The sequence below is a fragment of the Coregonus lavaretus genome (genome assembly GCF_964263955.1).
Source record: "Coregonus lavaretus genome assembly, chromosome: 17".
Classification (NCBI taxonomy): Eukaryota; Metazoa; Chordata; class Actinopteri; order Salmoniformes; family Salmonidae; genus Coregonus; species Coregonus lavaretus.
Window position 1 is genome coordinate 25606617 of NC_140004.1, and position 14666 is coordinate 25621282.

General features: G+C 44.6%; 1 protein-coding gene across 2 annotated transcripts in view; it reads right to left on the bottom strand.

Annotated features, from left to right (window-relative positions):
- LOC311145193 (oxysterol-binding protein 2-like) overlaps window positions 1-14666 on the bottom strand; it is an 82585-nt gene that overhangs the window by 39379 nt on the left and 28540 nt on the right. The window lies entirely within an intron of this gene.

The following is a 14666-nucleotide window of genomic DNA, read 5'->3' on the forward strand; positions in this document are numbered from 1 at the left end:
AGATAGTAACTGTGTTCTTTTTGTATCAAGTATGAGTATTCACTTTGGCGCTAGTCCAGTGTTAGCACATAAGTAGCACAGATTGCAACTAGCTAGCTATGCTAACTACCTTGCTGGCTAGCTAGCCAGCTAACATTAACTAAGTGAGAATGTGATGAGGACAGGGCTACTTGCTTGGTGAAGTCTACTTTTGATTATTTAGTTCTTCATATACGCTGGCTGTGGCAAGCTACTCACCATTAAACCACCATGCCTACTCTCTCTCACATTGTGACCTAGGGCTGAATGATGTTCAATGAGCAGCTCGTAGAGCGCCCTCTTCAGGCAACCATTGAACAAAAAATGACCGCAATGAGCAGTGCCTTCAGAAAGTATTCACACCCCTTCACTTTTTCCACATTTTATTGTGTTACAGACTGAATTTAAAATGGATTAAATTTAGATTTTTGTTGTCACTGGCCTACACACAATACCCCATAATGTCAAAGTGGAATTACGTTTTTCGAAATGTTTACAAATTAAATAAAAAATGAAAAGCTGAAATGTCGAGTCAATTCAACCCCTTTGTTATGGAAAGCCTAAATAAGTTCAGGAATAACATTTTGCTTAACAAGTCACATAAGTTGAATGGACTCATTCTGTGTGCAATAATAGTGTTTAACATGATTTTTGAATGATTACCTCATCTCTGTACCCCACACATACAATTATCTGTAAGGTCCCTCAGTCGAGAAGTGAATTTCAAACACAGATTCAACCACATAGACCTGGGAGGTTTTCCAATGCCTCGCAAAGAAGGGCACCTATTGGTAAATCCCTCCTCTCTACATTTTCTTCCTCTGTTTCTGCTGCTAAAGCCACTTTCTACCACTCTAAATTCCAAGCATCTGCCTCTAACCCTAGGAAGCTCTTTGCCACCTTCTCCTCCCTGCTGAATCCTCCTCCCCCTCCCCCTCATCCTCCCTCTCTGTGGATGACTTCGTCATCCATTTTGAAAAGAAGGTTGACGACATCCGAACCTCGTTTGTTAAGTCAAATGACACCGCTGGTCCTGCTCACACTGCCCTACCCTATGCTTTGACTTCTTTCTCCCCTCTCTCTCCAGATGAAATCTTGCGACTTGTGACGGCCGGCCGCCCAACAACCTGCCAGCTTGACCCTATCCCCTCATCTCTTCTCCAGACCATTTCCGGAGACCTTCTCCCTTACCTCACCTCGCTCATCAACTCATCCTTGACCGCTGGCTATGTCCCTTCCGTCTTCAAGAGAGCGAGAGTTGCATCCCTTCTCAAAAAACCTACACTCGATCCCTCCGATGTCAACAACTACAGACCAGTATCCCTTCTTTCTTTTCTCTCAAAAACTCTTGAGTGTGCCGTCTTTAGCCAACTCTCTTGCTATCTCTCTCAGAATGACCTTGTTGATCCAAACCAGTCAGGTTTCAAGACTAGTCATTCAACTGAGACTGCTCTTCTCTGTGTCACGGAGGCTCTCCGCACTGCTAAAGCTAACTCTCTCTCTGCTCTCGTCCTTCTAGACCTATCTGCTGCCTTTGATACTGTGAACCATCAGATCCTCCTCTCCACCCTCTCCGAGTTGGGCATCTCCGGCGCGGCTCACTCTTGGATTGCATCCTACCTGACAGGTCGCTCCTACCAGGTGGCGTGGCGAGGTTCTGTCTCCGCACCATGTGCTCTCACCACTGGTGTCCCCCAGGGCTCAGTTCTAGTCCCTCTCCTATTCTCGCTATACACCAAGTCACTTGGCTCTGTCATATCCTCACATGGCCTCTCCTATCATTGCTTCGCAGACGACACACAATTAATCTTCTCCTTTCCCCCTTCTGATAACCAGGTGGCGAATCGCATCTCTGCATGTCTGGCATACATATCAGTGTGGATGACGGATCACCACCTCAAGCTGAACCTCGGCAAGATGGAGCTGCTCTTCCTCCCGGAGAAGGACTGCCCGTTCCATGATCTCGCCATCACGGTTGACAACTCCGTTGTGTCCTCCTCCCAGAGTGCAAAGAGCCTTGGCGTGACCCTGGACAACAACCTGTCGTTCTCCGCTAACATCAAGGCGGTGACCCAATCCTGTAGGTTCATGCTCTACAACATTCGCAGAGTACGACCCTGCCTTACACAGGAAGCGGCACAGGTCCTAATCCAGGCACTTGTCACCCCCCGTCTGGATTACTGCAACTCGCTGTTGGCTGGGCTCCCTGCTTGTGCCATTAAACCCCTACAACTCATCCAGAATGCCGCAGCCCGTCTGGTGTTCAACCTTCCCAAGTTCTCTCACGTCACCCCGCTCCTCCGCACACTCCACTGGCTTCCAGTTGAAGCTCGCATCTGCTACAAGACCATGGTGCTTGCCTACGGAGCTGTGAGGGGAACGGCACCTCCGTACCTTCAGGCTCTGATCAGTCCCTACACCCAAACGAGGGCATTGCGTTCATCCACCTCTGGCCTGCTGGCCCCCCTACCTCTGCGGAAGCACAGTTCCCGCTCAGCCCAGTCAAAACTGTTCGCTGCTCTGGCACCCCAATGGTGGAACAAGCTCCCTCACGACGCCAGGACAGCGGAGTCACTCACCACCTTCCGGAGACACTTGAAACCACATCTCTTTAAGGAATACCTGGGATAGGATAAAGTAATCCTTCTACCCCCCCCCCCTTACCCCACCCCCAAAAAAAATTAAAACATAGGATAAGGATAAGAGCGTCTGCTAAATGACAAAAATGTAAATGTAAATGTAAATGGGAGAAGAAAATTATAACTAAAAACAGACATTGAATATCCCAGTGCATGGTTAAGTTATTAATTACACTTTGGATGGTGTATCAATACACCCAGTCACTACAAACAAGGCCTAAAATGTACTTTTTGTTCCACCAGCCACTATGGCAGGTACCTGCAAAAATATTTTTCCACCATAATTACATTTAAAAAATGATGATCATGCTTTGTAATGTTTCTAAAACAAGAAATGTATTAGTAAGAAGTAATGTGGTATATTGCTCAATTTCATTTCATTATTTGTGACCTGAGTCTTTTACCCAAAATATCAGATGAGAAAAAAATGTCAGCTGTCCCTTTAAGGGCGGGAGGTTACTGGGGTTAACGGGGCCACTCGAGTCGTTTCAGTTTGTCGGTGTGTGTGATTTGGGATGTGACTAGTAGTAGACAGCATCTACAGCATCTCAATGCTATCAGTTGAAGCAGCAGATTCAAACTAACATTGAAAAACAACCAAGCTTGTGAAGAAAACAATGTAAATAGCCAAGAAAAAGGAGGACAAAGTCTCACTTTGCTGACTCAAGTAAATTAGACCAACTTTTATGCCTGTGCCAGTGCCTCCAAAAATGAATCTATCAGCGCTTCACTCACAGTACGCAAAGCTGTTGCTGTGCGAGGTGGGAGGTAGGATTCATATTTCTTTGTGCGTTTAGCAGCTATGAAACAAAACAGCAGAAATACTTTGAAAACAGCTACTTCAGCATTTTTCTGCTAGAACTCGCAACTTGCACATATGCTCATACTTGACTTTTGACTCTATTTTTATTCACAAATGCGAATGTAATGCTCGCACTGTAGAGCCCTGCAAATTGACCAACCGCCAACGTGGCTGGTGAAATAGACATTCTTACCCGCCAATACCTAAATCTCCCCGCATTTGACTAGAAAGGTACAGGCATCCTTCCTAACTCAGATGCTGGAGAGGAAGGAAACTGCTCAGGGATTTCACCATGACCATTAAAACAGTTATAGGAGAAAAATGAGGATGGATCAACAAGATTGTAGTTAGTCCACAATACTAACCTAATTGACAGAGTGAAAAGAAGGAAGCCTGTACAGAATACAACATATTCCAAAACATGCATCCTGTTTGCAATAAGGCACTAAAGTAAAACTGCATTAAAATGTGGCAAAGAAATTAACTTTATGTCCTGAATACAATGGGTATGCTTGTCATCGGCAAGGACTAGGGAGTTTTTTATGATTAAAAGAAACGGAATAGAACTAAGAACAGGCAAAATCCTAGAGGAAAACCTGGTTTAGTCTGCTTTTCAACAGACAATTGGGAGACAAATTCACATTTCAGCAGGACAATAACTGAAAACACAAGGCCAAATATACACTGGAGTTGCTTACCAAGATGTTGCTGAGTGGCCTAGTTAAAGTTTTGACTTAAAATCGGCTTAAAAATCTATGGCAATACTTGAAAAGGCTGTCTAGCAATGATCAACAACCAACTTGACAGAGCCTGAAGAATTTAAAAAATAATAATATGCAAATATGGTACAATCCAGGTGTGCAAAGCTCTTAGAGACTTACTTATCCAGAAATACTCACAGCTGTAATCACTGCCAAAGGTGATTCTGCCAAAGGCGGCCATGGGGTTGAATACTTATCTAATCAAGATATTTCATACATTTTTGACAAATGCTAGAATTTTTCTTCCACTTTGAAATTACAAAGTGTTATGTGTAGATCGTTGACTAAGAATTACAATTAAATCCATTTGAATTCCACTTTGTAACAACAAAATGTTGAAAATGTCAAGGGTGTGTATACTTTCTGAAGACACTGTATTTGTTTATTCTATGTATATAATATTGGCGCTTTATCTGTGCAATAATGATCAATACAAATAATTCTGTGAAAGGCTAATATTGGCCGATAATATTGGCCAACCGATTTGTGTTTGATTAACACAAACACACACATAGATACACACACACACAGACATAGACAGACACACACACACACAGATACACACACACGTAGATACACACAGATACACACACACATAGACAGACACATACAGACATAGACACACATACACACACACACACACACACGCACACACACACACGCACACACAGACACACACACCCCCTCTGACATCTAAGGACAACAGCATAGACCTGCTAATCAGTGAGGTCAGTTCGTTCCCCCTGCTGATGGTTGCGGTTCAAATGCAAGGAGGGAAAGCTGATCCTCGAGCACTTCCTGTGGTCAACTTCTACCCACAGAGGATAGCTCTAATCTGTAACAACAAGCACACTCTGCAGACAGCAGTATAGGAGAGGTACTGGACAGAACAGAAGATTGAGGTCTTACTGTAGTGTACACAGGGGTGAAAGTAGACTTACCGGTACGGTACTCCCTATGTGTGCGCGCACATAAAAAAAAATGTTATAGCCTAGATATAATCATAGAATACATCTATAATCCCTATTAATTGGATATGATCTCTGTGGGCCCAGTATGCCTAGTCAAGATTGTCATATAACTTTTAACATGTATTACCTTTTAATGTGGCAGAAACATAACCAGTCATGAAGTTTATCTGATTGTTAAACAATCACTTTAAAAAGGCACTCCTGAACGCTACACATTCGTCCACTAAATAATTCCAGCATCCAAACAGTGCAGTGTGAACCCTCAATTTGATAAAAGAATAGAGACATCTGTTACAAAACACCGAAACGTGAATTGTAATGACATTCTGCAATTGTCATTAGGCCTACACTTGTAGCCGAATTGATGCGTCCACTGTGCACGCGCGTCTCGGTCTTGGCCACTCATCCCTGCCTTAGCTAAATGGAAGTGTTCTCATCGTACCACAATGCAATTTGGAGCGTATACTACCCGGTTTCATGTGGCTGACATGCGGTAATGTTAAATAATGGTGTAATAGGCTATAGTTTTCTTGTCATTTTGTGTTAATAATTGTGATAGGCTCACATGTTACCGGTACGGCGTACCCCCACTATTTATTTTGCCGGCACACCATACCGGACCGCCTTACTTTCACCCCTGGATACTGGTATCGTCACAGCCGTAGTAAGTAAGTAAGTAGCCTTGCACTAGCCTTGGCTTGTGCAAGCCGGAACGGCTCATAGGAGCCTAAAATAGGGTATAAGAGATCATACAAAATATTTTGCTGTGAGTCATATGTGGATGATGTAAAAAATATTTGTTGGTCTGATGTGATTAATAAGGAGCATCCAGATGCTGCACTTGATGAATTTATGAAATTGCTTCTTCCAATTATTGATAAACATGCACCTGTTAAGAAACTGACTGTTAGAACTGTTAAGGCTCCATGGATTGATGAGGAATTGAAAAACTGTATGGTTGAAAGAGATGGGGCAAAAGGAGTGGCTAATAAGTCTGGCTGCACATCTGACTGGCTGACTTACTGCAAATTGAGAAATTATGTGACTAAACTCAACAAAAAGAAGAAGAAACTGTATTATGGAGCCAATATCAATGATATAAAGAATGATGGAAAAATAACTTGAGTAATTTAAATGAAATGATGGGTAGAAAGACAAATTCAACGCCATCTTTCATCGAATCAGATGGCTTATTCATCACAAAACCATTTGATGTTGCCAATTATTTTAATGATTACTTCATTGGCAAAGTGGGCAAACTTAGGCAGGAAATGCCAACAATGAACAGTGAGCCATCGTATTCATGCATAAAAAACAAATAATGAAAGAAAAGCATTGCAAGTTTGAATTTTGTAAAGTTAGTGTGGGAGAGGTGGATTTTTTTTTGTTATCAATCAATAATGACAAACCTCCTGGCATTGACAACTTAGATGGAAAGCTACTGAGGATGGTAGCTCACTCTATAGCCACTCCTATCTGTCATATCTTTAATCTGAGCCTAGAGGAAAGTCTTTGTCCTCAGGCCTGGAGGGAAGCCAAAGTAATTCCGCTACCCAAGAATGGTAAAGCGGCCTTTACTGGTTCTAACAGTAGACCTATAAGCTTGCTGCCAGCCTTAGCAAACTGTTGGAAAAAATTGTGTTTCACCAAATACAATGCTATTTCTCTGTAAACAAATTAACAACAGACTTTCAACATGCTTATAGGGAAGGGCACTCAACATGTACTCCACTGACACAAATGACTGATGGTTGGTTGAAAGGAATTGATAATAAGAAGAATGTAGGAGCTGTACTATTAGATTTCAGTGCAGCCTTTGATATTATTGACCATAACCTGTTGTTGAAAAAACGTATGTGTTATGGCTTTTCAACCTCTGCCATATTGTGGATTCAGAGCTATCTATCTAATATAACTCAATAGTTTTCTATAAAGGAAGCTTCTCTAATGTCAAACATTGTACCACAGGGCAGCTCTCTAGGCCCTCTACTCTTTTCTATTTTTACCAATGACCTACCACTGGCATTAAACAAAGCATGTGTGTCCATGTATGCTGATGATTCAACCATATATGCATCAGCAACCACAGCTAATGAAGTCACCGAAACCCTTAACAAAGAGTTGCAGTCTGTTTTGGAATGGGTGGCCACTAATAAACTGGTCCTGAACATCTCTAAAACTAAGAACATTGTATTTGGTACAAATCATTCCCTAAGTTCTAGACCTCAGCTGAATCTGGTAATGAATGGTGTGGCTGTTGAACAAGTTGAGGAGACTAAATTACTTGGCGTTACCTTAGATCAGAGCTGCCCAACCCTCTTCCTGGAGATCTACCCTCCTGTTGGTTTTCAGTCCAACTCTAATTTAACACACCTGATCCTACTTATTAGCTGCTCAACAAGACCTTAACTAGCTGAATCAAATATGTTAAATTAGGGTTGGACTGAAAACCTACAGGACAGTAGATCTCAAGGAAGAGGGTTGGGCAGCCCTGCCTTAGATTGTAAACTATCATGGTCAAAACATATAGATTCAATGGTTGTAAAGATGGGGAGTGGTCTGTCTGTAATAAAGAGATGCTCTGCTTTTTTGACACCACACTCCAAAAAGCAAGTTCTGCAGGCTCTAGTTTTGTCTAATCTTGATTATTGTCCAGTCATGTGGTCCAGCACTGGGAAGACCTAGTTAAGCTGCAGCTGGCCCCAAACAGAGTGGCACGTCTTGCTCTTCATTGTAATCAGAGGGCTGATATAAATACTATGCATGCCAGTCTCTCTTGGCTAAGAGTTGAGGAGAGACTGACTGCATCACTTCTTGTTTTATTAAGAAACATTAATGTGTTGAAAATCCCAAATTGTTTGCATAGTCAACTTACACACAGCTCTGACACACACACTTACCCCACCAAACATGCCACCATGGGTCTTTCACAGTCCCCAAATCCAGAACAAATTCAAGAAAGTGTACAGTATTATATATGGTGGTCCTCTGTAGCTCAGCTGGTAGAGCACGGCGCTTGTAACGCCAAGGTAGTGGGTTCGATCCCCGGGACCACCCATACACAAAAATGTATGCACGCACGACTGTAAGTCGCTTTGGATAAAAGCGTCTGCTAAATGGCATATTATTATATAGAGCCATTATTGCATGGAACTCCGTTCCATCTCATATTGCTCAAATAAACAGCAAACCTGGTTTCAAAAAACAGATAAAGCAACACCTCACGGCACAACGCCTCTCCCCTATTTGACCAAGATAGTTTGTGTGTATGTATTGATATGTAGCCTACGGGTGCCTTTAAAACGTTTTTATGTAGTTCTGTCCTTGAGCTGTTCTTGTCTATTAATTAATCAGCTAATGGGGATCCTAATAAAATACCAATACCAATCTCCTTACCGGTATGGAACTCCCTATGTGTGCGATAGACTAGACAGGACGCTAGTCTATCGCAGGGCCTTACCCCCAATCTATCTCCTTAATGCTGAGTGACAAGCAGAGATGCATCAGGTCACATTTTTACAGTCTTTGACAAGAAAACTGTGTGTGTGTGTGTGTGTGTGTGTGTGTGTGTGTGTGTGTGTGTGTGTGTGTGTGTGTGCGCGCCAAGTGGAGCGCAGAGATAGTACAGAAAGCCCAGGGCAGGAGCAAACAGCTGTCCTACTGAACCATCACTACCGCCTCCAGGGGGAGAGAGAGGGGGATGGAGGGAGAGAGAGGGGGATGGAGGGAGAGAGAGGGGGATGGAGGGAGAGAGAGGGGGATGGAGGGTGGGAAAGAGGGATGGAGAGAAAGAGAGAAAAAAGAGTCATCGTGCAGTAGAGTCTCCGGCAGGGGTAGGTAGGCAACCCTGGTCCTGGAGGGCCGCAGGCACTTCATGTTTTTGATTTAACTGACCTGGAAGACCAGGTGTGTTGAATTTAGGCAATCACTGAACTGATCAATTAGCTTAGTTGGTCAGGGGTGGTGCCTAGCTGGGACAAAATCCTGCAGTACCTGCAGCACTCCAGGAACAGGGTTGCCTACCCCTGGTCTACGGTATAAGAGACTGTGACCAATCAAAGGACCAAATTATGAAAATAAAAAATACAAACTGACCACAGCTCAACTCACTCAACACATCACTGTGGACACACTGTAAAGTCCAGTGATGTGGGACATGAATGGGTTCATCCCCTTTCACTTCACCTCACATTCACTGACCACACAAACCATGCTTAGTTAGTTACACAGGCCTGCACGAACAGTCACACATGCACACTCTGACACACTTGTGACATGGACAAAGTTCCCCAAATAAAGTTTCAAAACTAAGAACCAAATCTAACCATGGACTGATAAACTGCTGTTACAAACTTGCAATCCCCTAACAGAAACAGAATGCAAATCAATTGCATATTCACATGGTGATAAAGTAGGCTAATTCATTAAACTTACGCCCATAAAATAAATAAAAAGCAACCCAAAGTAGATTTATGCTGGTACAGTAACTATACTTTAGCGCAGTATCAGTGTGGTCATCATCTCGATGACTCTGCTGAGAGCGGCTCTAGGACCCAGGGAGCCGCAAGACCTAGCATCTTTACAATCCTCAATGTCATCATCATATGTGGACTACTGCTTCTACTAACCCTCTACTCACATACTGTACATGCACAGACACAACTATGGCATGCAGATATACACAGCTAGGGGCTTGCTAGCATGTTGCAAGTTACATCACTTCTACATGCAAACAACAAGGTGAAGCAGCCGGAAGACAGAGGGAGTGAATGGGAGAGGGAGAGAGAGAGGGAGGGAGCGGAGGAAGAGAGGTAGGGAGGGAGGGTGAGAGAGGAGAGGGAGGGGAGGCTGCATCCCCATGAATGCAGGTCCACCCATCTCAACTCTGCTGCTGCTGTGGATGGTCCAAAGCCCTAACGCCGGCTGCAGCCGGACCCAAGCAGTACGGGATAGAGACAAAAGCCAGAGAGCGCCGGTGCGATACAGAGAGATGGATGGATAAATGGATGGATACCTCCGAGGCATACGAGGTGGAGGAGGTGGCAGGCCGAGGTTTTCCTCCGGGGTGGAGTGAGAGGAGTGTGGAGGCTGTCTCCTCCTGAGGCTGAGCTGTAGCTGCTGTACTGACCCTGGTTCAGTTTACTGAGGCAGCCCGAGTTGCAGAAGGAGCGGACCGTCCCTGGTTCCCAGCAGCCTCGGCCCTTCATCCCCCTCTCTCTCCTCTCTGCTCTGCAGGCCCGGCGCTCCCCGAGACGCGACACTACCCTGGGCCGCTACATCATCCTGGCGCGGGGGGGCGGAGGCAGCAGCGATTGTCCTTATTCAGCATTGCAGCGGGCACACACACTGCTCACACACACACTGCTCACACACACATTCACACGCCCGCACGCTATGACAAGGGGAGTGAGGCAGGCGCTCCCCCTCTTGCATTCGTGTTCTCTCCCTCTCCTAGCTGCGGCTCTTCCTCTCTGAAACACTCTCACGCTGCACACACACACACACACACACACTCACACACTCACAGCACAGCACATTTACAATTCTCCTCCACATGCTTCTCTCAATGCAGTGCAGAGTGGAAAGGAGGGAAGGAGGGAGGGAGGGAGGGAGGGAGGGAGGGAGGGAGGGAGGGAGGGAGGGAGGGAGGGAGGGCAAGAGCAAGGCAGAGAGGAGATAGGACTCGGCAGCTGGCAGTCATCTATAGAACCTAGACCAGAATGCATTACTACTTCCCCACTGCCATTGCCCCCCTCCCTCCCGCTGCTTGCCTCCCTGCTTGACGGCATAAGTCAATAGTTAACGGCTTCACTGCTGCACAGATTACAGTGAGCATTAGGGACAGTGCTTCACAGATCACAGACCTACGACTGTGTGCAGGTATGTGAGGGATACAATATGATACGGGTGTTGTTAACCTCATGTGGAAACTACAGTCAAGGACATACAGGTCAAACAATCTGTCATCTCTTTGCTGTCTTCAATCAAATATATATCTACCGATCACCTCTCTGCTATTCTCCCTGCCTCTTTCCCTCGACCAGTAAAGCTTTCCTGAAGAGACCAACAGTAGCTATCAGGCCACTGCGCAATTCTGACCCCTCTAAAACGTCAAGGTCAATGCAGAGATGTGATAGCAGAGATATACTACTGTTACTGTGGTTCCTCTTCCAGCAGCATGCACTGCTCTGCTGCATCCACAGCACAGTGTTCAGAATGGGGGAGGTGATCATTTTAATACGGCTGCCAAGGGTTCATGCAGTGTGCTGCATTCGCATTCCAAGGTGACCTTGTCCCACAAGGCTTTCTCCCTCCCTCTGTGTGTGTGTGTGTGTGTGTGCGCGCGCACATGGGTGCGGAGGGAAACAGTCTCACATTAATGCACATGGATACACATATTAATACATATGTATACCAATAATAACTAAGCTGTCCTCTCATCATATCCTCTGTTACCCTCTAAAGGCTTGTAACAGCAGCTAATGTCGTCACTGTCCGAATGAGCTGATGATGTTTAGCGTCGCAATTCGCATACAAGCACATTGGAGCATGGCAACAGACAGTTTATTTATGGTGATAGTGATTGAATTCTGCTCAAGCTGCTGCTGCCGCCTCTGGGAAGGACACACCCTGACGATGTGTGTGTATTGTCGGCAGCTGTATGAGCGGTCATTAACCATGTCATGTTTTCAGGGGCGCAACTTTCACTGGGGACGGGGGGGACATGTCCCCCCGACATTCTGAAATTGCATTTTTGTCCCCCCCCCCCCCCCCTATTTTTATTATTGGAATGTGATACAAAACACGGAAACGGTGTGCTTTAGGACCATGCGGACGCCACCGAGCAGTCGGATAGGCTGTTTGGAGTGTTTATGCAACTGGATTTAGGACCGCGCGGACACCACAGGCTGACAGGCTGTGTGAAGGCAAAGCTTTTGGAAGGCTGGCTGGACCAGCACGGGAGAGTTGAGCATAGTACAGTGCGTATGCGTTGCGCTCTTTCACCGAGTTGTAAAAGGAAGCAGAACAGAAAATGGCTACTCTTTAGTTGACTGATGTAGCTGGCAAGGTGTTGAGTGGAGCTGAAGGATGGGACTAAAAACAAACAAAAGATAACTATTGTAAAATATACTGTGTCCGTAAAATGTTTTTAGTAAGTATAAATGTATATAGTATGTATAAGCTGGAAGTAGAAGCCTAAGTGTTATGAAAATATATTTAAAATGCCAAGAGTGTGCAAAGCTGTCATCAAGGCAATGGGTGGCTATTTTAAGAATTTAAAATATAACATATTTTCATTTGTTTAACAGTTTTTTGGTTACTACATGATTCCATATGTGTTAATACATAGTTTTGATGTCTTCAGTATTATTCTACAATGTAAACATTTTTTTTAAATAAAGAAAAACCCTTGAATGAGTAGGTGTGTCCAAATGTTTGACTGCTAGTGTATATATAGATATTTACAAAAATATATATGGGGGATTGGAAATGATGCAGACAATTATGGAAGCCACAATCTATCTGCAATATTAAAGCGGATCTACAACATTTGTGTGTCCCCCACTTATAAAACCAAAGTTGCGCCCCTTTATCAACGGTGCATGTCTGTAAGATGGATAATAACAAGCCATATCAGCAGGGTCCTGAGATAAGGATTTCGAACAGCATCTCTGGTGCATTCCTTGTGCATGATGTGCACCACAGGAGGTTGGTGGCACCTTAATGACTGGAGCAGAATTGGTGGAATGGTATCAGATACATGGTTTCCAAGTGTTTGATGCCATTCCATTATTATGAGACATTCTCCCCTCAGCAGCCTCCTGTGATGTGCACATATGTAACACATATGTCTGGATATTTTACACACTGTCTGCGACATGCTGCTATGAAGTAGATCTGTAGTGTAGGGCATCGTGATAAACAGTCTTATACAGTGAGGGAAAAAAGTATTTGATCCCCTGCTGATTTTGTACGTTTGCCCACTGACAAAGAAATGATCAGTCTATAATTTTAATGGTAGGTTTATTTGAACATTGAGAGACAGAATAACAACAAAAAAATCCAGAAAAACGCATGTCAAAAATATTATAAATTGATTTGCATTTTAATGTGGGAAATAAGTATTTGACCCCCTCTCAATCAGAAAGATTTCTGGCTCCCAGGTGTCTTTTATACAGGTAACGAGCTGAGATTAGGAGCAAACTCTTAAAGGGAGTGCTCCTAATGTCAGTTTGTTACCTGTATAAAAGACACCTGCCCACAGAAGCAATCAATCAATCAATCAGATTCCAAACTCTCCACCATGGCCAAGACCAAAGAGCTCTCCAAGGATGTCAGGGACAAGATTGTAGACCTACACAAGGCTGGAATGGGCTACAAGACCATTGCCAAGCAGCTTGGTGAGAAGGTGACAACAGTTGGTGCGATTATTCGCAAATGGAAGAAACACAAAAGAACTGTCAATCTCCCTCGGCCTGGGACTCCATGCAAGATCTCACCTCGTGGAGTTGCAATGATCATGAGAATGGTGAGGAATCAGCCCAGAACTACACGGGAGGATCTTGTCAATGATCTCAAGGCAGCTGGGACCATAGTCACCAAGAAAACAATTGGTAACACACTACGCCGTGAAGGACTGAAATCCTGCAGCGCCCGCAAGGTCCCCCTGCTCAAGAAAGCACATATACAGGCCCGTCTGAAGTCAATGAACATCTGAATGATTCAGAGGAGAACTGGGTGAAACTGGGTGAAAATCGAGCTCTTTGGCATCAACTCAACTCGCCGTGTTTGGAGGAGGAGGAATGCTGCCTATGACCCCAAGAACACCATCCCCACCGTCAAACATGGAGTTGGAAACATTATGCTTTGGGGGTGTTTTTCAGCTAAGGGGACAGGACAACATCACCACATCAAAGGGACGATGGACGGGGCCATGTACCGTCAAATCTTGGGTGAGAACCTCCTTCCCTCAGCCAGGGCATTGAAAATGGGTCGTGGATGGGTATTCCAGCATGACAATGACCCAAAACACACGGCCAAGGCAACAAAGGAGTGGCTCAAGAAGAAGCACATTAAGGTCCTGGAGTGGCCTAGCCAGTCTCCTGACCTTAATCCCATAGAAAATCTGTGCAGGGAGCTGAAGGTTTGAGTTGCCAAACGTCAGCCTCAAAACCTTAATGACTTGGAGAAGATCTGCAAAGAGGAGTGGGACACGTGGTCCTCTGTAGCTCAATTGGTAGAGCATGGCGCTTGTAACGCCAGGGTGGTGGGTTCGATCCCCGGGGACCACCCATACGTAAAAATGTATGCGCACATGACTGTAAGTCGCTTTGGATAAAAGCGTCTGCTAAATGGCATATTATTATTTATTATTATAAAATCCCTCCTGAGATGTGTGCAAACCTGGTGGCCAACTACAAGAAACGTCTGACCTCTGTGATTGCCAACAAGGGTTTTGCCACCAAGTACTAAG